The following is a 23221-nucleotide window of genomic DNA, read 5'->3' on the forward strand; positions in this document are numbered from 1 at the left end:
AGTTACATCTCATTTACATTTCATTTTAGAAAAACATTTTGCCATTCAAATAGCATGAAGTGAGTTGAAAGTAATTTTGCATGCATAGTATAAAAAATTTGTGTTTACAGCGAGAAATACAACTGATCCAGACATTTCTCCACAAGGTAATTATTGTTTTATGGATTGACATGAAGATTTCTGTCTCGTGCAATTCAGGGGCAGCTAGCTCGAGAAATTCTCCACTTCTCCCTGCATTTTTGAAGTTTCAACTTTCTTTGCCTCAGCTGATGCTGCAAGACACTCTTTGCAGTTCTGTAAATTATTACCTCATTCTCGTATCTTTAATTGTTTTTTTAGCCTTCTTTTTTTATTCCAAAACAATGAGTGTTTTAAAATTTCAAAGTTATATTTTTAAAAAAAATATATCCTTATTTTAATTGATATAGGTATCAAAGATAAAAGCATTAAATAAGAGTATTTTAATCTCCATGAAACAGTATCTAACTTTTATCAAATATTTATTTATCTATATACATTAAGCTTGAACATCTAAAGATATAGAAATGTGATATTAATTACTAGCTAATCCTTTCCATCTAATTTCAAAACTCTAACCCAAATCTCACTTCACCAATCACCGACATTGATGCTACTCACACCCTTCCCAAAAAGAGCGTCAACATCCCCATGTTTTGAAGAAGTGGCTTGGTTGGAAGCCTTAAAGTTCATTCCCCCAAACCCATATTGTTGCACCACAAGCACTGAAGAGCAATAACCAAAGCTATTTGATGCCAGCGTGTCCCCTATGACCCCAAGTTCAGGGCAATCAGTCCAGTCCATCAAATTCGACAACACCAAAAAGTTCCTTCCCTTTCCATGCCCTAAAATGTACAAATCATAGCTCCCTCTATCCAACTCGTTAAGCACCAAAGGAATATCATCACATAGGTTATTGAATCCCCATTGTTCACTGCCATGACCCTAAACAAACTCACATACTCCTCATCCAACTCCTTCTCCTTCCCACTATCAATTACTGTAGACAATATCCCATTGGCTTCATCATTTGTTGTTGCATTTGTGTCCACTTCAGCTGCCTTTCCGTACAAAAGAACATGCACCAACCAGAGATGAATCCCCGGGTGCTTCACGGCCATCGGGGCCGCCAATGAAGACGATGCAGACACGCAAACTCACCTTCGATAACCACCCGTGCCCGCGATCAACCAATATCCCCACGGAGCACGGCGCGTGGTGCATCACGTTCTGGTTGATGCCTAAGATATAAAATTGATTGGATAGTTAAAACAATAAGAAAAAAAATCACGGATTCGATTTCTGCTAATAAATTATAAAATCAAAAATTAACATTTGCCAAAAAAAATTGTAGTACACCTTCCACGGTCGAGTGTTTGTGAAAGGGAAGGAGAATCAACTAGGCGTGTCTCTCCTCTGCAATGTTGTAAACATCCTTGTGAGTCTGTCTCGTAGGAGGACACGGCGCTGAGAGTCTCAAGACTGGTGTTTGTGTGCCCTTGTTCCGGCGAAATTTCTGCGAAAATATTTGCAATGCCCTCAGTGTCGGCTTGTGGACACAAGCCATTACTGGGATATCTGCATCAGCCCTCAGGTTCTGTATAGTCCTCAGCTTATCCTTCTCAAACCGCTTTCTTGGCTTGTATACGTAGTTGATGATTGGAGACACTAGTATGGTCATCAGAACATTAGCCGTCACCATGATTGTATAGAAATCCCTACTCAAAATCTGAAAATAAAAATTAGATGTAGAGTTATTCATTTGAGAAAAAATAGTAAATGTACCAACGATATCTTCTGATCACAAATTGTTATATATAATAAATACTTATTTGTTTGAAAGTTTATGTATGTAAAATTTTAATGTAAAAAATTTGAAACACATTGTCTTTCTAATCACATGAAGTTCTATGAGAAAATACTAAATCAAACATGCAATAAAGTTGATTAACTTTTAAAATAATCATTTTAAAAATTATGTTTTATGGGTACTAACCAAGGAGCATTACTAGCAGAATGAACCACCTTTACATGTGGTTTAAAATTGTTCACTATTCTTTACCATTAGATCCATCTAGTTACATTTCTCTTATTCTTATGGTTGGAAATAAGGCTTTTTATGTTTAGGAAAAGTGTTTAGGAATATTGGAGACTTTGAATAGAAACTTGATAGGAAGGAGAATTCTTTATGGAGGAGAGAATTTTGTATTTTTGCTTGATACAAATTTGTAGGATTACATCTCTATTTATACTACTCTAAGGAGAACTCTAGACACACTAATTCTAGAGAGTTCTCAACTCTAGAAATCCAAAGAGTATTCTAGAGAATATTACAACCATAAGAAATATTTAGACACTCCAAACACTACAAGAATTCTCTAGAAACATGACCCATAATTACTTAAGCCCAAAATAACTAAGTCCAAGGAACCAAATAATTAATTTAGGCTCAAATCAAGTTTATATTTCAACACTTACACCTTTCTTACCATATTCATGTTTCTTTCCGGAGCCGCCGCTGCCGGAGATAATTTCCAACTGCAGTGGTCTTTTTCCCCCTTACTCCTTTCCCAGATCTGTCCCCGACCGCTAAAATAACACTGCATGATGTCATCATTAGTAGCACCAACAATACCAGTTAAGACGCTGTTGGGTTGTCGTTGCCGATGTCAATTTGATGCTCCTTGAAGGGGCTCTTCCGAAAAACATGCTCGGAAGCCAGAACTTGAAACTCCATAGCAGAGACGGGAAAGGATGCCATACTCGAGAACCTCCTGACGATGACGGAGATGTCAAGTTTGCGAAAGCAATCATCAATACGCATATAATGAAAACTTGAGTGTACATAAAGCACCGTAGATTAATCCCATTTTTCTTTCTTTTATTGTCATCCACAAATCTCATTTACTTTCATACTTTCTGTTGTTCTAAATTGGGATCACAGCTTGGTAAAAAGTGATTGAAATCTTTGGTTTAGATGTGGTACTGGTACATCATAATTTAAGTTAATGTGTTAGCGTAAACACTTTTAGATCTAGGGAGAGAGAAAGAGGAAGAAAAGAAAGAAAGAAAAAAAGAGCACCACTGTCGGAAATTGCCTCCGACAGCACCCCAAAATTAATCGTAGCTAACATGTTTCTGATGTTTAGTATAAGTAGTTATATGATGTGTTTCCTTACTTTTCCATAGGTCTGCATTATATAGACAGTAATGCAAAATATATGAATTTGTTTTCTTTGTAGTGCATGGATGAACACTTCTTGTGTGTTATCTATTTACATCTTGGTTAATAAATTTATTTACTTGTAAAAAAAAACTTAAAAGTCATACCTAACATAGCATAATTTCTATTTAGTTATTACTATCGGAATGAAACTCCACAATGAATGAAAGACCAACAGATATAGCTATAAAGAAAGAAAATTGGCAAAAAGGGTAAATTATAAAATTCTCAAGTGTGATTGTGATGTAGTGATAAATTAATTTTTAAAAGATTAAAAATATAAATTTATTCTTTAAATATATAAAAAAATATGATAAATTAGTTTTATTATTAAATTTGTAAGATCATTATATTTTATTATTAAGTTATAATATTTAAGAATTAATTTGATAATAAGTTATATTTTTTTAAAGATATTTGATTTTAATTTGTAAAATTTAGGAATTAATTTATTATTAAATTATTTATAGGATTAATTAATCACACTTTTTATACATTAAGAAACTAAATTTACATTTTTCATAATTTATAAACACCTCACACTTTTAATAACTAATTTGACTCTTTATCCAGCAAACAATGTTGAACCATGCATGGCAACCAATTAATACCAGTCTGTCACTTGCAATATGTTTAGCATTACTAATGGCAAGAGGCCTTTGGTGTTCAAAAGCTCTCCAAGTGCCACGCCATCTCGAAAAGGCATACGATAGAAGCCAGTGGCTATCACAGTGCTTACAATCTTTGTGCAGCATGACAAGAGCGTGATTATCATGGCATCACGCAACTTTCTTTTTTTGAAAGTTGTGAAGTCGAATCTTACACCACAGCCAATGAACAACAAGGGTTCCAGATACGTAGAGACAAGATCATCTGACCTTTCCATCAACATGTCCACAAATTTTTCCCTAGGAAGAATCAAACCAAACACCAATGCCCCAACAATGGAGTGAGTGCCTAACATTTCAGTAATATGTGCACAAAACATAATGCCTATGAACACATAGGATAACTTGTAGTTGTCCCACTCATTCTTGTCCGTTATTTCTCTATCAACCGGGTAAGTGAAGGGCGCAACACATAGTAGCAAAAAATGACAAAGATCATAGTCAACATCACTGACACAGGGTTTTTCACTATGAGTGGCAAAAGGAATCAGCAGCACAAACATTGCCCAATTGTAGAATTCATTAATTGTGGCTGCAGTTACCGCCACTCCACCAAGCCCCGTGTAGAGGATCTCAAGATCAGCAAGAATGTGAACTAGAACAGGATAGTTTGTGACACTAAGAACCAAAGCCCAGAATAAATATGTGTTGGAAGCCCACGTAACAAATCACGTTTCACGTCCTTTATTTATTTTTATTTTGGAACATTTTGTTATTTCTGAATCTGATCCATTTTCTATCCACATTCAACCCATATCTTTGCAAATATATTTGCAACCACCTTCAGTAACAAATCACGTACTCATCCTTTATCTCACGTACTGATAACTTCTTATCTCACGTACTGATAACTTCCTATCTCACGTTCTGATAACAAGTTGAGAGCTCTGTGATGGACAGACTCTATAAATAGGATGGGGTGTTCTCAGTTTTGTATCACTAAACACACTTCTCTATTCAGAAAAATACACCATCTATTCAGAGTGAGTAAAGGTCTGGAAGAACAAAACTGCCTTCCAGGTTCGTGTGTGTGTGCCGCTTCGCGTTCAATTTGCAATGGTTGGAGATACGCTCGTAATATTTAATTTCTGTTGTTTGATCTGAATATGGTATTTAAATTGATTTGCATGTTTAGATCAGTATATGTATATTTTTACATTTGGTATCCGAGCCTATTTATACATCTGTCTTGCTTATTGGGTTGTTCCTATTATGCGGAGTTTATTTTCTGAGTATATGGGGGTTATGTTTTAAGCCTCTTTAATTCAAAATAACATTAAAATTAGGAATGATATAAGTTTTCTAATTTTTCTATGATTTAAAACGTATTTTTGGGTGTCTAAAATGCATATAATGATGTGGGTTTTTCGAAATCGAGGTAATAATAACTTTTTTTTTAACCCCCGCTAGAGGTTGAAGACGAAGTCTTGCGGGTTTTGTTTATTGTCTTGAAATTGTTAATGTACATTTTAAATTAATGATATTAAACAAAGCACGAGTTGGTCCAATGGTAGATGTCATGTATATTACCTCTCTGTTCTGGGTTTGAATCTCAGTGGAAGCTTTTTCTTCCTTGTTTTCGTTTTTAATTAATTAAAAGGAACGCGAAAACGTTTTGGGCTGGTTTTGAACCCTGAAAGGACTCCCTTTGCCGCTAAGCTACTGCAATTTAATTGTTTATTAGGTGCAGTTCATGTGTATTTATAACGTCTGAAGGATAAATCATTTATGCACAAACTGTTTAAAATTGTGTGTCTCTAAGTTATGCTGAACATGCAATATTATGTTAAATACTGGTATTAATTGGATTTAATCCTTTAAAGTTTATTACATGTTGAATGAATATACGTGCAATGTTATTTTGAATTGGTATACATGTAATTTTTATGATTCAATATTGAGCACATTTGCATTATTAAGTATGTTTATGCAATGATTATTTTTGAATGTTAAGTGATTAATATAATTTTATTAAATTAGAGAATAGCCACAACATCTTTAATTGAGTAAAATTATATGCTAAATTTATAATCACATTAGAACTATTAATTGTGATTAATCATATGTAATGTGATGAAATCTACCCACATGAATTTTGTTATATTTGTATGATTAATTAGGATAAAATATTAAATTATATTTCTTAATTTACCCACAGGAATTAAGGAAAAGAACATGATTTAATAGTTTTATCATAAAGTTGCATGATGAATCTAATTGAGTAGGACTTTAGCCCACAGGCAAGTTTTGTGTCACTAGATTCATATATTGAGACATGATTTGCATTGGCAAAACATGGCATTTGTTTAGTCTCAAATTTTCTTAATGAGCATGTGTGTTTGTTTGTAGTTTCACAATCTATGAATATTTCTTGTGACCTTCCCATTTTGAAAGGTGATAATTATAAGGTTTGGAAGGAAAGAGTTCTCCTTCATTTGGGCTGGATGGATATTGACTATGCTATAAGGAAGGATGAGCCACCGGCTATTACTGAAACTAGCGAACCTGATGTTGTTGATCTTTATGAAAAGTGGGAAAGATCTAATCGTCTCTCCGTTATGTTCATAAAAACCAACATATCAGCTAGTATCCGGGGTTCAGTTGACCAGCATGATAAGGTCAGAGATCTGTTGAAAGCCATTGATGAACAGTTTACGACCTCTGAGAAGTCGCTTGCTAGCACACTCATTATGCAATTCTCTTCCATTAAGCTTACTGGAACGAGAGGTGTGCGTGAACATATCATGCGCTTAAGGGACATAGTGGCTCAGTTGAAAACCCTGGAAGTTACCATGTCTGAATCCTTCCTGGTACATTTCATTTTGTGTACCCTACCTCAATAATATACACCCTTCAAAATCTTCTACAACACACATAAGGATAAATGGTCTATTAATGAATTGATGACCATGTGTGTTCAAGAAGAGGAGAGATTGATAATGGAAGAGGGTGAGAAGGTAAATTTGACTACTTCTACTTCTGGAAAGGATAGGAAGAAGTCTGTAGGCACCAATAAAGGAAAGATTCCGACTCAACCAACAATTAAAAAGGAGTCAAAGTGTTTCTTCTGTAAAAAGAAAGGACACATGAAGAAGGACTGCCCCAAATTTAAAAGTTGGTTTGAGAAGAAAGGTACACCATTGACTTTCGTTTGTTATGAATCTAATATGATTAATGTGAATTATAATACATGGTGAATTGACTCTGGTTCTACAATCCATGTTTCTAATACCTTGCAGGGTATGGAAAGCCTAAGGAAGTTAGTGGGAAGTGAGAATTGCATCTACTCAGGGAGTAGGATGAGCTCGCATGTAGAGGCCATTGAAACGTGCGTCTTAGTTTTAAGTAGTGGCTTTAAATTACATTTGGAGAAAGTTTTTTATGTTCCTAGTTTCTGTAAAAACTTAATTTCTATTTCTAAACTTGCACCTTTGGGATTTTATTTTAATTTTACAGACTTTGGTTTTAATTTACTAAATAAATCTGAAATTATTGGTTGTGGTCAATTGGTTGATGGTCTTTATTCGATTGAATTGAAAAACGACGCTACTTCTATGCACGTTTCTGTTGGGTTGAAACGATGTATTGTGAATGAAGAATCCTCTGTGTTGTGGCACCGGAGATTAGGACATATCTCTATTGAAAGAATCAAGCGATTAGTAAATGAAGGAGTACTTAGTACTTTGGATTTCGCTGATTTTGAGACTTGTGTAGATTGCATTAAGGGTAAGCAAACTAACAAGTCTAAAAAGGGTGCAAAGAGGAGTTCTAATTTATTAGAAATCATACATACAGGCATATGTTGTCCAGACATGAATGCAAATAGTCCGAAATACTTCATAGCCTTTATAGATGATTATTCACGATATATGTATCTCTACTTACTTCATTCTAAGAATGAAGCTTTAGATGCCTTTAAAGTTTTTAAGGCTGAAGTTGATAAACAATGTGGAAAACAAATTAAGATCGTGAGATCAGATAGAGGTGGGGAGTACTATGGTAGATACATAGAGGATGGACAAGCACCAGGTTCATTTGCGAAATTTCTTCAAGAACATGGGATTGTTGCCCAATACACTATGCCTAGTTCTCCGGATCAGAATGGTGTGCCAGAACGAAGAAATCGAACCTTATTCGACATGGTGAGAAGCATGAGGAGTAATGTAAAACTTCCTCAATTTTTGTGGATTGATGCTCCTAAGACGGCTGCGTATATATTAAACCGAGTTCCAACCAAGGCTGTCTCAAAGACACCTTTTGAGTTATTCAAGGGTTGGAAACCAAGTTTGCGACATATACGCGTTTAGGGATGCCCGTCTGAAGTAAGAATTTATAATCCACAAGAGAAGAAACTAGACCCTAAGACTATTACTGAGTATTTCATTGGATATGCTGAAAGGTCTAAAGGGTATAGGTTCTATTGTCCATCCCACAACACTAGGATTGTGGAATCAAGGAATGCAAAGTTTCTTGAAAATGACTTGATAAGTGGGAGTGATCAATTTCGGAACATTTTTTCTGAAAGGGATCACTATGAAGCTGAACCTTCTGGGACAAGTAATAGGTTGGTAGTCATTCCCACCCCTCAAGTTAAAATGGATGTTAGACAACCAGTGATTGAAGTTCCACAAGTTGTTGAAAGTGATCATGTAGATCAAGTTGTTTGTGAGGAACAACATGATGATATTGAACAAGTTCCTCAGCAAGATGACCAAACAACATTAAGAAGATCTACTAGAGAAAAAAAGACAGCAATTCCTAGTGATTATGTAGTGTACCTACAAGAATCAGACTACAACATTGGAGCCGAAAATGATCCTGAGACGTTTTCACAAGCCATGAGTTCTAAGGAATCAAATTTTTGGTATAATGCTATGAGGGATGAGATGGATTCTATGGCATCTAACCAAGTTTGGGATCTCGTTGAGTTACCTGTTGGTGTAAAAGCCATCGGATGTAGATGGGTCTTCAAAACAAAGAAAGACTCAGAAGGCAATATTGAGAGACATAAGGCAAGACTTGTTGCTAAAGGATTCACTCAAAGAGAAGGAATCGATTATAGAGAGACCTTTTCCCCTGTATCTAAGAAAGACTCTCTTCGAGTAATTTTGGCATTAATAGCTTATTTTGATCTTGAGTTGCATCAAATGGATGTGAAAACGGCGTTCCTGAATGGTGATCTAGAAGAAGAGGTTTACATGAAACAACCTGAGGGATTCTTATCTAGTGTTGGTGAGCACCTAGTCTGCAAGCTTAATAAGTCCATCTATGAATTGAAACAAGCTTCCCGCCAATGGTATTTAAAATTTCATGAGGTCATTTCTTCATTTAGCTTTGAAGAGAATGTCATGGATCACTGTATATACCAGAAGGTCAGTGGGAGTAAGATTTGTTTCCTTGTATTATACGTAGATGATATTCTGCTTGCGACTAATGATAAGGGTATGCTATATGAGGTGAAACAATTTCTCTCAAAGAACTTTGATATGAAGGATATGGGAGAGGCATCTTATGTCATAGGCATAAAGATCCATAGAGAAAGATCTCGAGGCATTTTAGGCTTGTCTCAAGAAACCTATATCAACAAAGTTTTAGAGAGATTTAATATGAAAGATTGTTCACCAAGTGTAGCTCCCATTGTGAAGGGTGACAAACTTGCTTTGAGTCAATGCCCCAAAAATGATTTTGAGCAGGAACACATGAAAAATATTCCATATGCTTCAGCAGTTGGAAGCCTTATGTATGCTCAAGTTTGCACTAGACTTGATATTGCATTCGATGTTGGAGTCTTGGGAAGATATCAAAGTAATACAGGTATTGACCACTAGAAAGCTGCAAAGAAAGTGATGAGATATCTTCAAGGAACAAAGGATTACATGGTCATGTACAGACAAACTGATTGTCTGGAAGTGATTGGCTACTCCGATTCAGACTTTGCTGGTTGCGTTGATTCACGAAGATCAACATCTGGTTATATTTTTATGTTAGCCAGTGGAGCTGTATCTTGGAGAAGTGCCAAACAAACCTTGACTGCTACTTCCACTATGGAGGCTGAGTTCGTTTCTTGTTTTGAGGCTACCTCGCATGGTGTATGGTTGAAGAGTTTCATATCTGGCCTTAGAGTTGTGGACTTTATTTCTAGGCCATTAAAGTTGTATTGTGACAACTTTGCTGCGGTGTTTATGGCTAAAAATAACAAAAGTGGAAGTCGAAGTAAGCACATCGACATTAAGTACTTAGCCATAAGAGAACGTGTTAAAGAAAAGAAAGTGGTCATTGAACACGTCAACACTGAGTTGATGATTGTTGATCCTTTAACTAAAGGCATGCCACCAAAGAATTTTAAGGATCATGTAGTACGAATGGGACTTGGTTCCATGATGTAATTTCATTCGTACATTTGTTATTTTCAATGAAACTCTTATTCAGTTAGATATTTTCTCATATGGTTTTGTGCACATATTTATTTATTTCGAGAAAAATCATTCGGTTTAGATATAGAATAAACATATGGTTTATTCATTAAGTTGAGAGCTAGTGTTGAGAGACTTGATATATTGTGGTACATGGAAGATACTACTCATCATCAGAGGACCTATCGCCATGACTCATATATTATGTTTCTTGTTATGATTAATGTTGAGTTAAATGGACCAAGTGGGAGAATGTTGGAAGCCCACGTAACAAATCACGCTCCACGTCCTTTATTTATTTTTATTTTGGAACATTTTGTTATTTCTGAATCTGGTCCATTTTTCATCCACATTCAACCCATATCTTTGCAAATATATTTGCAACCACCTTCAGTAACAAATCACATACTCATCCTTTATCTCACGTACTGATAACTTCTTATCTCACGTACTGATAACTTCCTATCTCACGTTCTGATAGCAAGTTGAGAGTTCTGTGATGGATAGACTCTATAAATAAGATGGGATGCTCTCAGTTTTGTATCACCAAACTCACTTCTCTATTCAGAAAAATACACCATCTATTCAGAGTGAATAAGGGTCTGGAAGAACAAAACTGTCTTCCAGGTTCGTGTGTGTGTGTGCCGCTTTGCGTTCGATTTGCAATGGCTGGAAGTACGCTCGTAATATTTAATTTCCGCTGTTTGATTTGAATATATTATTTAAATTGATTTGCATGTTTAGATCAATATATGTATATTTTTACAATATGCACTAGGTGAATTGAAAGGTGACATATCAATGTAGAGAGCTTGAGCCAAATAATATATATATGACTGCCCCTAACACCATTGGAATGATGGTGGTGGCCTTTATTCACACTAGTAGGACCGTGTCTAGGTTCATCTCCAAGCCAGTTAGTAAGACATTGTAGATGAGACCCATATGTGCCATTGTCTCTATACCAAGGAGTGCTTTTGGAGGCATCACATATGTAGTAATTTCTCAGTCTCCAACTATTTGTGGACATAGCCTACATTGCCAAAAAAAAAAGTGAAAACAATAACACATTTAGCACACCCACAAATTGTTAATTACGAAGAGAATGTCTCCATGTATGAGAAAGAAAAACCATAAATTCAATCTTGGGCAAGGATAACGTTAAGAACACATTTTTTAACATTATCTTTTTAAGTACATGTTTGAATTGTTGTCACGGCAATCTTAACTACATCTCCGGAAACATAACTTTTCATGTTGAAGTATCATTAGGTTTCAAAATTCACCACAAACACAAATATGCGCTAATATAATACATTTTTTATTATGAATTAAAATTTATTAAAAATTATAAAATTACGGTAGTAAGAATCATAATAAAAAGTAAAACCTACCTAGTTTTATAAGATTCAATAAATTTTAACAAATAATGTTTACGGCTAGCATTTCTTTTTGCACAATTGACACTGGATGATCAACAAGCCTTCCTTGATACATATATTGAATGTACAAATTGCTTAACTTATAGTACTAAGCGTTTTGCACCAAAAGTTGTAAATCAATGGTCCTACATGGTTTCCATCAAGCTCTCTTTTCTTTATTCAATTTTCAACTAATAAGAAAGAAGCATCTTGTTTCTGACTTGATTTCTCTTAATGTTTCTCATTCGGGAACACGCAGGTAAATGCATAACCAAAACAAAATGAAAGAGGGATGATACTAAAGTGTACGTAAAATTTTGCATGTACGTAGAATCAATTATAAAATAAAAAGAACATGACAGGCATAATTCGTGGTTAGTAATTCACTGTTCTCATCAAAACGATATTTAACAATTTCAAAAATGAAAAAGAGAGAAAAGCGTGCAGTTACAAAAAATTCAGCAACAAAATGTGGTTGATTGAAAGGTCTGAGGATGTAGTGTATAAAACGGGTCATAGAGACAATGAAAAGCAATAGGAGGGTAAATTGGGGTAGAAAGAATCATAAGATGTTTTCACTTTTCCAAACCTCATTGGGATTATCTACAATAAGTTGGGAATGTAAGGTGTGGTTATTTTCTGGCTCAGCCATAGCTTCTCTTGAAATGTGTCACTTGTATCTTAAACCATTGTAATAATGTCAATTAGATTTTCTTCCAACTTTTGCTTTCTTCTTTTCTTCTCTTCTCGTTGCACAAAATATGAACATCTTTGTCGCCAGTATTATCCATATGATGAATCCATTAATGATGGGAATGAATAATAACATAGGAAATCAGTGGGGGGAAAATTAATAAAGATGTTTTCTTGTCTTCAATTACGTATAACTTCTTATTGTGATATGTTATTTCTGCAAGTAATAATAGTGATGTAATACCATTTATAAAAAAATAGTGATGTAATACTTATATAAAATATATAAATTCAAAAGAAAAATAGTAAATATAAATTTATAATTATTTAAATTAAAATTTATTAAACACGTGATTTATAAAATATTTTAAAAATAAAATTGTTATCAATTTATAATTTATTATAAACAATTCATTGTAATTAGAATTATGTGTATTTTTTAATTAAATATATTGATTATCAAATTTTCATGAGATTATCATTATAAAATAAAATATATTAAATATTATAATTTATTAAAATAACTTATTAAATATTTTCTTATATACTATATGTTTTATGTTTATTAACATTTAAATAATAAAACAGAGAAAATATAAAATAATTAACTTAACTCTAAAATGATGTGAGTCTTATTTTATAACATATAAAGATAATCATAATAATGATTTGAAAAAAATCATAATAATGTTGTGAGTCACACTTATATAAATTTTCACTAACATATTGAATATAAAGTAAGGAACAAAAAAGCATATTCAAACATTTATTTTTCAATTTTAAGTATATTTTTCTTATATAAAAAGTATAAATTTAAAAAGAAATTAAAAATAATGAATATAAATATATAATACTATATAATTATTAAAATTTGTCTGTTTATTTCATTTATTGTTCATATAATGTTAATATGTAATAATTTTTAAAAGCATTTATTATCAAAATTTAAAAAAATTGCTGTAATAGTGTATTTTTTATTCAATAGATATAGGTAATGATTTTAAAGATATTAATATGCAATATTATTAAAGATTTGAATTGATTAACTTCATTGTATCATAAATTGAATATTCTTCTTTAGTATAATTAAAATTGTATATTATTATTATTGTTAGTATTGTTGTTATTATTGAGAAATGTGAGACTTACAAAGCACTATTGGAGAAGTGAAAACAAATATTATTTCAAAGTAACTACATTATCTCTTGTTTTAATAGTTTTCTCTATTTCTGTTTAATAAAAATAGTAAATGAAAAAACATTCAATTATAATTATCTTTTATCTATTTTAATAATTTTCTCTATTTCTATTTAATAAAAGATTAAGTTTTAAAAACTTATAATCTGCTAATATTAAATCACTTTGAATCATATCAAAGACCACGCTATTAATGAAAGTTTGCTTATATAGAATCATATGGAAACGGATGCATGTCAAGGTTTAACTGTTTCAGATATTGTCAGCAAGTATCTCCTATACGAATTTGATTTCTTGTTTTCTTTGTGTTGCCCTTTAAAAATATATAATTTTTATGATTTTTAAAATTAAATATCCCCCTTAAATATTAATACAGCTGTTATGCATTGTTATTTTAATGAGACAACACATTATTTTAATGAGGCACCATCACAGGAACAGTATGAAAAAGGACAGCAGAGAAGTCAAGTCCCTCTTGCAGATGACTTTTTAGTGCAAGAAACAAATTGGAAATGGGAAAGCTTCTTATAAGAGAGCATAAGAGAGCATGCTGCTATGATTTCTCTTGCCAAATTGATGTCTGAATGGTATGTTTTTAGATATTAGCTGTTAAATTAATACTGGTCAATAATTATTTAATATAAAATGAGTGTATATGTTTTAATATGATAACTAAAATTTTAAGATATTCTAATTGGAGTGTATAAAAATCAAACACATACAATAATAAATTAGGGGGAAAAGAGTCCCACAAAAAGTATTTCTTGTGGGAAAAAAAACCATAAATTTGAGCTATATGGTGAAAAAAAACAAGTACAGGCAATCACAATATAATCTTGACACCACACCACTGTAACGAACCTATTATTTTAAAGTCAATTCCACAGCTTTATTACCAGCATTTAGAGTCAAATTTGAAACCAGAATTCTGAGTGCAAAGTAAATCAAATGAATATTACCAGCATGCTTTCCAACAAACGAAACCACGACTTATGTCAATAGCTTTATTAAGATTCTAGATTGAAAATTATAATGTGCTCAACTACATATATCAGTGGATGACAAAATAGTCCTCGTGTTTCTCCCTATCAGCAGCTCAGTGCCATAACTTTTGGTGGGTCAAGTTCCTAAAGCTTTGCCGTTAACCCACTCTGAATTGGTTTCGAAGAGCCATTATCCTTAATGTCAATCCATTCCACATTCATTTGGCGGAACATCTACTGCAGGGGAACAGTCGAAGAATCCATGAGGCTGCACAAAGAAGGGAGGACAAAATGTGCTCTACTGGAATAACAGGCCAGTCTTCCAAACGAGGAACGTGTGTGATTCCAAATATGTGAAAGCATGTCGATGGTGGAAATTAAAGTTAATTGGAAAAGGAAAATGAAGATTGAAGAAACTTATTTTGACAATGTTTGGATGAAACAATATATAAAAATATGAATAGGCTATTGCTTGATGCAGTTACATACTTCAATATACTACTTTAATAGAGATCACTAATTTAGCATTACAAATTTTGTAAAATATTAAGTAGAAATCCTGAAGAATACTTTCTTGAAGTCAGGTAGGTGTGTGCATCAGAGAGTGAGGAAAAAAGAGGGGGAAGGTTTACCAAAGAACTACATTAATTTCTTCCAAACAACGGTTCTGCTTAACCCATGTAGCTAGTCCTTCACCAACACGACGTGAATATGTTGTTACCCAAAAATTATGCTTCAAGAAAGCAGCTCTTCTTAAAAACTTGGCTTCAGAACCTGCCAATGGTAAGCAGTTTGAGCCATGTACCAGCTTATAGCTTGTCAACTGTCCAGTTCTATTGCATGTTCTCGTGTTCCTTACCTGAAGGATTATTAAAACATTATCAGGTCTCCATCAAAAAATTAACTCAAAAAGTCTAAAACTGTTGGAATCAAGGTTTAACATAATATACAAAGCATATGTTTAAAGCAAAACACAAAACAAGATACCAACCCACTGTAAGTATTTTCCTTGTGATAAAACCAAGTACAAAATTTTCAGTACTACCTTACAAAAGTTTATTTTTCCATAAGAAAGCATTCAGTTTTTTTAAAAGCATAACAGACTCTTGTCTGATCATTGCAAATAAGTATTCAACAGCTTGACAAAATGCAAAATTACCAGCATCAATAGTTTGAAGTTGGCTGTAAGACCCACAAAAGACTTACAACCCAATGTCGAGCAGTCAAAGAATTGCAATCACGCATGGCTTCCAATTCAGATCTGAGCAAGGTCTCTTCAGCATAGAATGCATTATTGTGAACATTCTTCTCACCTGGTTCCTCGACTTTGATATTGACCTCCACAACCTATAAAACATCTTAGGAGTAAGAGTGAGCACTGAGAATTACATACATAGTTTATTGGAGAAGGAGGAAGCTGGTAATTTTGCACTTTGTCAAACTGTTGAATACTTATTTTCTATTGGAGAAGAATGACCTCCAAGTTACATACATTATTGGAGAAGAATGACCTCCAAGTTTCTTTCTAGGTGGCTCAAGATTTAATGTAATCATATTCATATCTATCTGAATGGTCTTTTTTTCAACATACAGTAACTTTGCTTTAATAGATATTCGTGCAGCTTCCTTGAAATATCTTGCAGCAGTAGCAACTTTCAATAATTCCATCCCACGCTATATTTTGTAATTTGTAGATGCATGATAAAATCTTTTCTTGCCTGGTTGCAATATCCTTTTGGTATTTAATCACATTTAAAATTTACTGATTGCAATCTTTGTTGCTCTGTTATGCATATATATATAGAGAGAGAGAACAAGGCACAAGTATCTTCACTTTCAATCTCTTCACATATGGTCTGCTTTAACATCCTCTTCCTTCTCATCCTTGTACTCCTCTTCATTAATTCAAAAGAATAAATGCAAAATTTATCATAAATACCTTGAAAAAATTCGTGTTAATAAGAAAATTTTTGATAAATATATTACAAGAACAAGAGATAAAAAAAATAACAGAAAAAAAAAGAAAAAAATAATTATGATCATCCTTAAGCAGTGGGAGAGGGATGAAGAGTACACAGAAAAGGAAAATGGGTGAAGTTTCACCGAGAAAATATGTATACTAAAACTTTTGCACCTTGATTAATTGAAAGGTGAGTAATAATGGTCTATAACGGACTACTTACAAAGTAGTCCACCATAGCCTCTGCCCCAAACATAAGCAGAAGGGTAAGGTGCACTAAAGGAGTTATTCCCTCTAAAATAGGAATGTCAAATGGATAGATTAGATAATTGTTTAATCAGATTATAATGGATGGATTAAAAATAATACACTAATTCATTTATATTCATTAAAATTTCATTAAAAAATAATATTAATTTAATAAAATTTATCTATTAATAAAATTCATCTAATTTATTTAATATATCCATAATTTTAAAAAAAAATATTACTATTTCAAAAATATTTTTTTCTTATCTATCCAAAAAAATATTTTCAACTCAATCTCCATCAAAGTAATGTCAACTCAACCTTTGCAATAATATTTTTAACTTGACCGTAGATAAAGTATCTTTCACTAGTCTCAGATTAAGTATTATCTTAACTTCAACCCAAATAATTTCACATTAGTTTTCACCAAAATATTTTCACCTCAACTTCAAACAAAACATCTTTCAACCTCAATAAGAGCATCTTTATCTCAACATCAATCAAAGTATCTTTAACCTAGTCTCAATTAGAGTAATTTCATCTCTCGTCCTTAGCCACAACAACTTTAGCTCAAAATCAACTAAATGATCCTGAGTTCAACCTTAGCAAAGACGTTTTTGACTCAACTTCAACTAGAGCATTTTCATTGTCAAAGTATCTTTTACTCGGTCTCAATTAAATTATCCTTACCTCATCTTTGGGCGGATATCTTTATTTCAATCTTAGCCAAAGCATTTTTAACTCGATTTCGATCAAAAAAAATTTGAAAAATTAAATGATTACATAACCTATTTTATCTAGAGCTGATGTATCACGTTCAGGGCCACTCACAGACATTATGTGGTCGCACAGTTTATATTTAATTTTGAAACAATTGAAGATTGAAGGACAAGTGCGAAGAGATGACCAACTTCAATTAGGCATGAGGTCTTCAATTGTTATTTTTTAAAGGCTTGATACTCAATTTGGTCCCTTAACTTATTAAAAGTGCTCAATTGGGTCCTTTCCATTAGGTCTGTTATATTGACCGACAAAAATGTTATATGCGGCACCGTATCGTCATCGGCTTGTCGCCATCACCGATAACATCGTCACCTGTTTTTTTTAGGTTACAATGAAGAAAATGAAGAAGGCAGAAGAAGCATCAAATTAACAAATTCCAAAAAAGAAGAAAAGGAGGAAGAAGAAGAAAAAAAATGTGGATGTGGATACTCGCACGAGCAACACGAGTTGTTGTCGTTGTCGTTGCAACAACTATTCACCAACGCATTTGTGACCCTATCTTTCTCAAAATCCCCAAATCAACTTTTTTCCCAAATTTTCAATAGCCCTCGATTTTTGGACACAGATTCCACCTCCAACCTCGACAATGAGTGCTCACTAGATTCTTTAGTGAATGATTGCGACAAACAACTCGCAAAAGAAGGAGACACATATGCAGAGGGAGGAGACACATTCGTAGAAGAAGAAGAAGGAGACACGTACGAGGTTGATTTTGACAAGTTGGAGTGTGCTACGTTTTCTCCAAACCAGGTGCTGCATTGACCGTTGATTGGGGACTAGTTATGAAGCCCTAAGGAAGGACCGTTCTGATTTTGTGTTTCTGATTTAGAAGACTCGGTTGTCGTCAATGATAACACCAACAACTGCATTGGCCACCGACCAGGGAGTAAGCGACCTGGACCACCGTCGCCGCCACCGAAATCGCATAGAGAAAGGGGAGGGTGAGGTTCGACTTCTGGTAGAATTAACGGAAACCTAACAGAAAACACCCAACTACATAGTTGAAAAACCAAAGGATCTAATTAAACCCTTTTAATAAATTAAGGCACCAAATTGGATATTAATTCTCTTTTAAAATTATCCAAATTTATCAGATTAGTTCGATTTGAATTTAAAATTATGAAATATAAATATATTATATTAAATTTAGTTTTTAATTTTTTAATTAATTTAAATTAAATTAATCCAATTAAAGTTAATTAGGTTTGATTTATTTGATGTACAAATATTTCAAAATTAAAGACGTATCCGGATTGTACTTAAGCCAGGCACCGATAAACGTTTTTTTTTTTAATGACAAACGTATTATATGGTCATGCCTATGTCTAAATTATTTTAATTTGTTCGATTCAAAATTTCAAATTAATACATAAAATTTTCAGTTACTCCAAAGTGCATGAAAATTCGCCTATTATTATTATCATTATTATACGGTTCCGTACAAAAATAATTATATAAAGTTTATAAATTCAATAAAACATATCTGAGTCATTGTAAAATTTTAAAAATGTTAATTTCATTCTCATAAAATTTTTCATATTAATATGATCTTTTGTATAAATAAAATATATTTTGACTGGTCGGTCAATAATTCTGTTAGATGGTAATTTAGTAGAACTAACCAATTTACACGTATAATTTTTTTATAAATGAATTAAATAATTTGTAGTAGTTAATATTGTATAAAATAAATTGAATTAAATAATTTGGTAGGTTAAACACTTTCAAAAATTGTAATTTTTCATTAATTCTCGAGTGATTTCTTTACACTTTCTAATAAGATTAGGAGAAAAAATGAAACAAGAAAGAATTTTGATATCTTTTTAGTGTACTTGAAAAGATAGATAAAGAAGGAAAGTAATTAAATTTGTTACTCACATCAGAAATACAACTCAATACTAATAAAAATATTTTGCTTTTACGAGTCAAATTAATAAGAAAAATTTTATGAAAATAAAATTAATATTTTTTAAAACTTTACACGAACCCAAACGTATTTTACCCTTACAAATTTGAGGTGGATTTTATTTATTAATAAAATTCACAAATTAACTATTTAAAAAATACTAATGTGGAAAAAAAAATCTCGAACCCATTCTTCCACTGTTCCACTTAATCGTGAACTATGCTCTCCATATTATGACATCGTCAAAATTCTAAATTAATCAACAAAAAAGCAATTAAGAAAATAATATATAAAATATAATTTATGGGAAATAATAAATAATAATATTTAATATAGAAAATAATGTATATACATATATATGTATGTATCTAGGCAATATAAATATAATAATATATAATTAAAATGCATTAATAATGTAAATGTTAAATAAGTGGTTTCAATAACTTAAGAGGGAGGTAAATTAAGTTTAGAAAATTTCCCCTAACAAAAAAAATTTAATTCTCTCTTTAAAAGAAATACGCAGACTTTAATATGCATAAAAAGAAGTAATGAATAATTTATTTGATGCTTCTTTAAATATGCAAAGTAAAATTAAACTACAATAAAGTAAAATAGTTTAGGAAAGAGAGAATTGTCAACTCAGTTTTATACTGATTTGGCCATTCTATGTATTTCCATCCAGTCCTCAAACAATCCACTTGAGATTTTCACTATACTTGTAAATTTCTTTACAATTTATGAACCACTCAGGGATACATTTTCCTTGTGTTCAAAAAACTTACAAATCCAGAGACCCACTGCCTCTTGATTACAACAACAGTTTGCTTTTGAAGTACAAAAGATGTTTTTCTCTCTTTAAGAAAAGAATGATACAACTTGAAGAACTTATAAGAATCCTTAATAGTTTTGCAAGTGTTTGGCGAAAAGTTTTCTTGTGAGAGAATAGGACAACAAAGTTCTGAAAAACTTTGAAGAATTTCGAACACAAGTCACACATCTATAGACCTTTGATGGTATTTCAAAAACTTATGAAGAGATGTGACTTTTCAGAGTTATTTTTGAAATTTTCTCACTGGTAATCAGTTACAGATCTGTGGTAATCGATTACACAGTTAATTTTGAGGAGTCATGTCTTTTCAGTTTGAATTTTAAAACATTCCATTACTGGTAATCGATTACACAAAGGTGGTAATCGATTACAGTCTTTAAAATTCAAATTTCAAACTTTCTAAAAGCTTTTCAAAAACATGTTTGCTTCTGATAATCGATTACAGCCTTTGGTAATCGATTACCAAAGAAAAATATATTTTTCCAAAGATGTAAAACCACTTTAAAAACTTTATAAGAGAAATTGAAAATTTAAGTCTTTTAAGGCCAAACCTGTTCAATCTTTTAAGAGATTATTTTAACAAATAATGGACTATTGTGAATCGTTTCTCTTGATCTCTTGACCTTGACTTGAATCAACTTTGAATAGCTTCAATCTTTTGGCATCATCAAAATCTTCATATAGCATATGCATTCACAGTAAATTATTCTATACTATCATATAATCAAACGTTATCATATATGAAAATCATTTATTTAAAAAATATTTTAAAAGTCATATTTTAAATGATCTATAATTAATTAATATTGAAAATTTCACTAATAATATATATGTTGACTAACTCCTGAATTTGTATTAACTAATTCTAGCTAGTTTTCTTAGGTTAGTTGTGATTTGGTTAGTTAACCAAGTTAGTTATCCTTGTAACTAACTATAAATAATGTACTCAGCATCCTTCACAACGTAAGTAATATCAGTATTATTTTCTCCTTCATTCTGTTACAGCTTCTTTCCTTTTCTGCATTATTGCTTCTCTTGCATTGCGATTTGTTCTTCATTCTTCATGAGAGAATCAAGCTTTGATATGGTATCAGAGCACTTCGATTGAAGATCTCTGTTGCGCCACTCTTCGCATCTTTTTTTTTTGCACTTTGTTTTCGCTTATGTGCTTCATTTTCTGCTTGTACGTTTGTTGGTTTGTTCGATTCTTCGATATTTCTTTCTATCTTCCTCAATTTCAAAAGAATTTCTACTCTATTGATTGAACATGAACACAGAAACCGACCAATCTTTGAATGTTCATAGTCCCTATTACCTTTACCCTAGTGAAAGTCCAACTATAACGCTTGTATCTATTGTTCTTGATCCAACGAATTATAATTCTTGGAGTTGTTCGATGCTTACTTCTTTGAGTGCAAAGAACAAGGTTGAATTTGTGGATGGAACTATCTCACAACCAGTCATTACACATCCTCTGCATTCTGCATGGAAAAGACGCAATAATATGGTGATATCATAGATTGTTCACTCAGTCTCAAGCTCTATTCGCGAAAGCCTTCTCTGGATGGATAATGCCAGAGACATATGGAAAGATCTGAAGTCCAGATACTCTCAAGGAGATTTATTGAGAATCTCTAATCTACAGCAACAAGTTTGTACAATTTGTCAAGGTGATTGCTCAATTACTGATTATTTCACAAAGTTAAAAATAATTTGGGATGAACTTGAGAATTATAGACCTGATCCTATATGCACATGTGTAAATAGATGTACATGTGATGCTCTCCTATGTGTTATGGAAAGGAAAACACAAGATCAGATTATGCAATTTTTTAGAGGATTAAATGATCAATTCAATAATGTTAGGTCTCAAATTTTAATGATGGATCCACTACCTACAATTTCCAAAACTTTTTCCTACATCGTTCAACAAGAAAGACAAATTATAGGGATGAATCAGATTGGAAATTTTGATTCTAAGGATATCATGATTAATGCAGCAAGTTCTACGTCTAATCATACATGTTCTTTATGTGGTAAAGCTGGCCACACTAAGGATATATGCTATAGAAAACATGGTTATCCATCTAGCTCAAAAAGAGGAAGAGGTCCAGGTTCGAATAACACGTCAGGTTATGACAGAGGAATAGACAGAGGAATGCCAGGCAGAGGAACAAAGTTGTGCACCCATTGTGATAGATATGGACATACGGTGGAGATTTCTTATAGAAAACATGGATTTCCCCCTGGTCATCCAAGTCATAAAACCAATCAAGGAGCAACAATCAACAACACTATCGTCGAAGAAAATTCAAAACATGATACTGATCTTACATTAAATACAGCTAATCATGATGTTCAATTCACTCCACAACAGTATCAAGCTTTCCTGGCTTTAATACAATAACCTAGTAATGGAAACTCAGCATCTCCCTCCCCTCACATCAACCAAATCAATAGTCATCCAGTTATAGGTAATATTACTTTTTCTGCTATATGCAACATTAATAAAAAATTTGCAACATCATGGATATTAGATTTTGGTGCATCTGATCATGTCTCTTCCCCTTTCCCTTTTTAATGTCTTATACTTGCTTGATTTCAATTTCAACTTAATCTCTATTTCTAAACTAACCTCTTATTTAAATTCTAAATTGATTTTTTCTGCTAATGATTGTTTCATACAGGAAAAGAACAACCTGAAGAAGATTGGTATAATTGATTTAGTTGATAGACTTTATAAGCTTGCAGCTATCATTGTTCCTAAAAATTCAATGAGACACAACATTTTTGCCTCTACTTTTTCTTGTAATAAACGGCAAATAGACCTTTGGCATTTTTGCCTAGGACATCCCTCCCATGACAGATTAGTTGTCAT

General features: G+C 32.5%; 2 pseudogenes; both read right to left on the reverse strand.

Annotated features, from left to right (window-relative positions):
* Nucleotides 1–527: 527 nt before the first annotated feature.
* Nucleotides 528–11351, reverse strand: LOC114410874 (annotated as a pseudogene).
* A 3350-nt stretch (nt 11352–14701) lies between these two features.
* Nucleotides 14702–15958, reverse strand: LOC114408253 (annotated as a pseudogene).
* Between the last annotated feature and the right edge of the window lie 7263 nt (nt 15959–23221).

Source organism: Glycine soja, chromosome 4 (genome assembly GCF_004193775.1).
Source record: "Glycine soja cultivar W05 chromosome 4, ASM419377v2, whole genome shotgun sequence".
NCBI lineage: Eukaryota > Viridiplantae > Streptophyta > Magnoliopsida > Fabales > Fabaceae > Glycine > Glycine soja.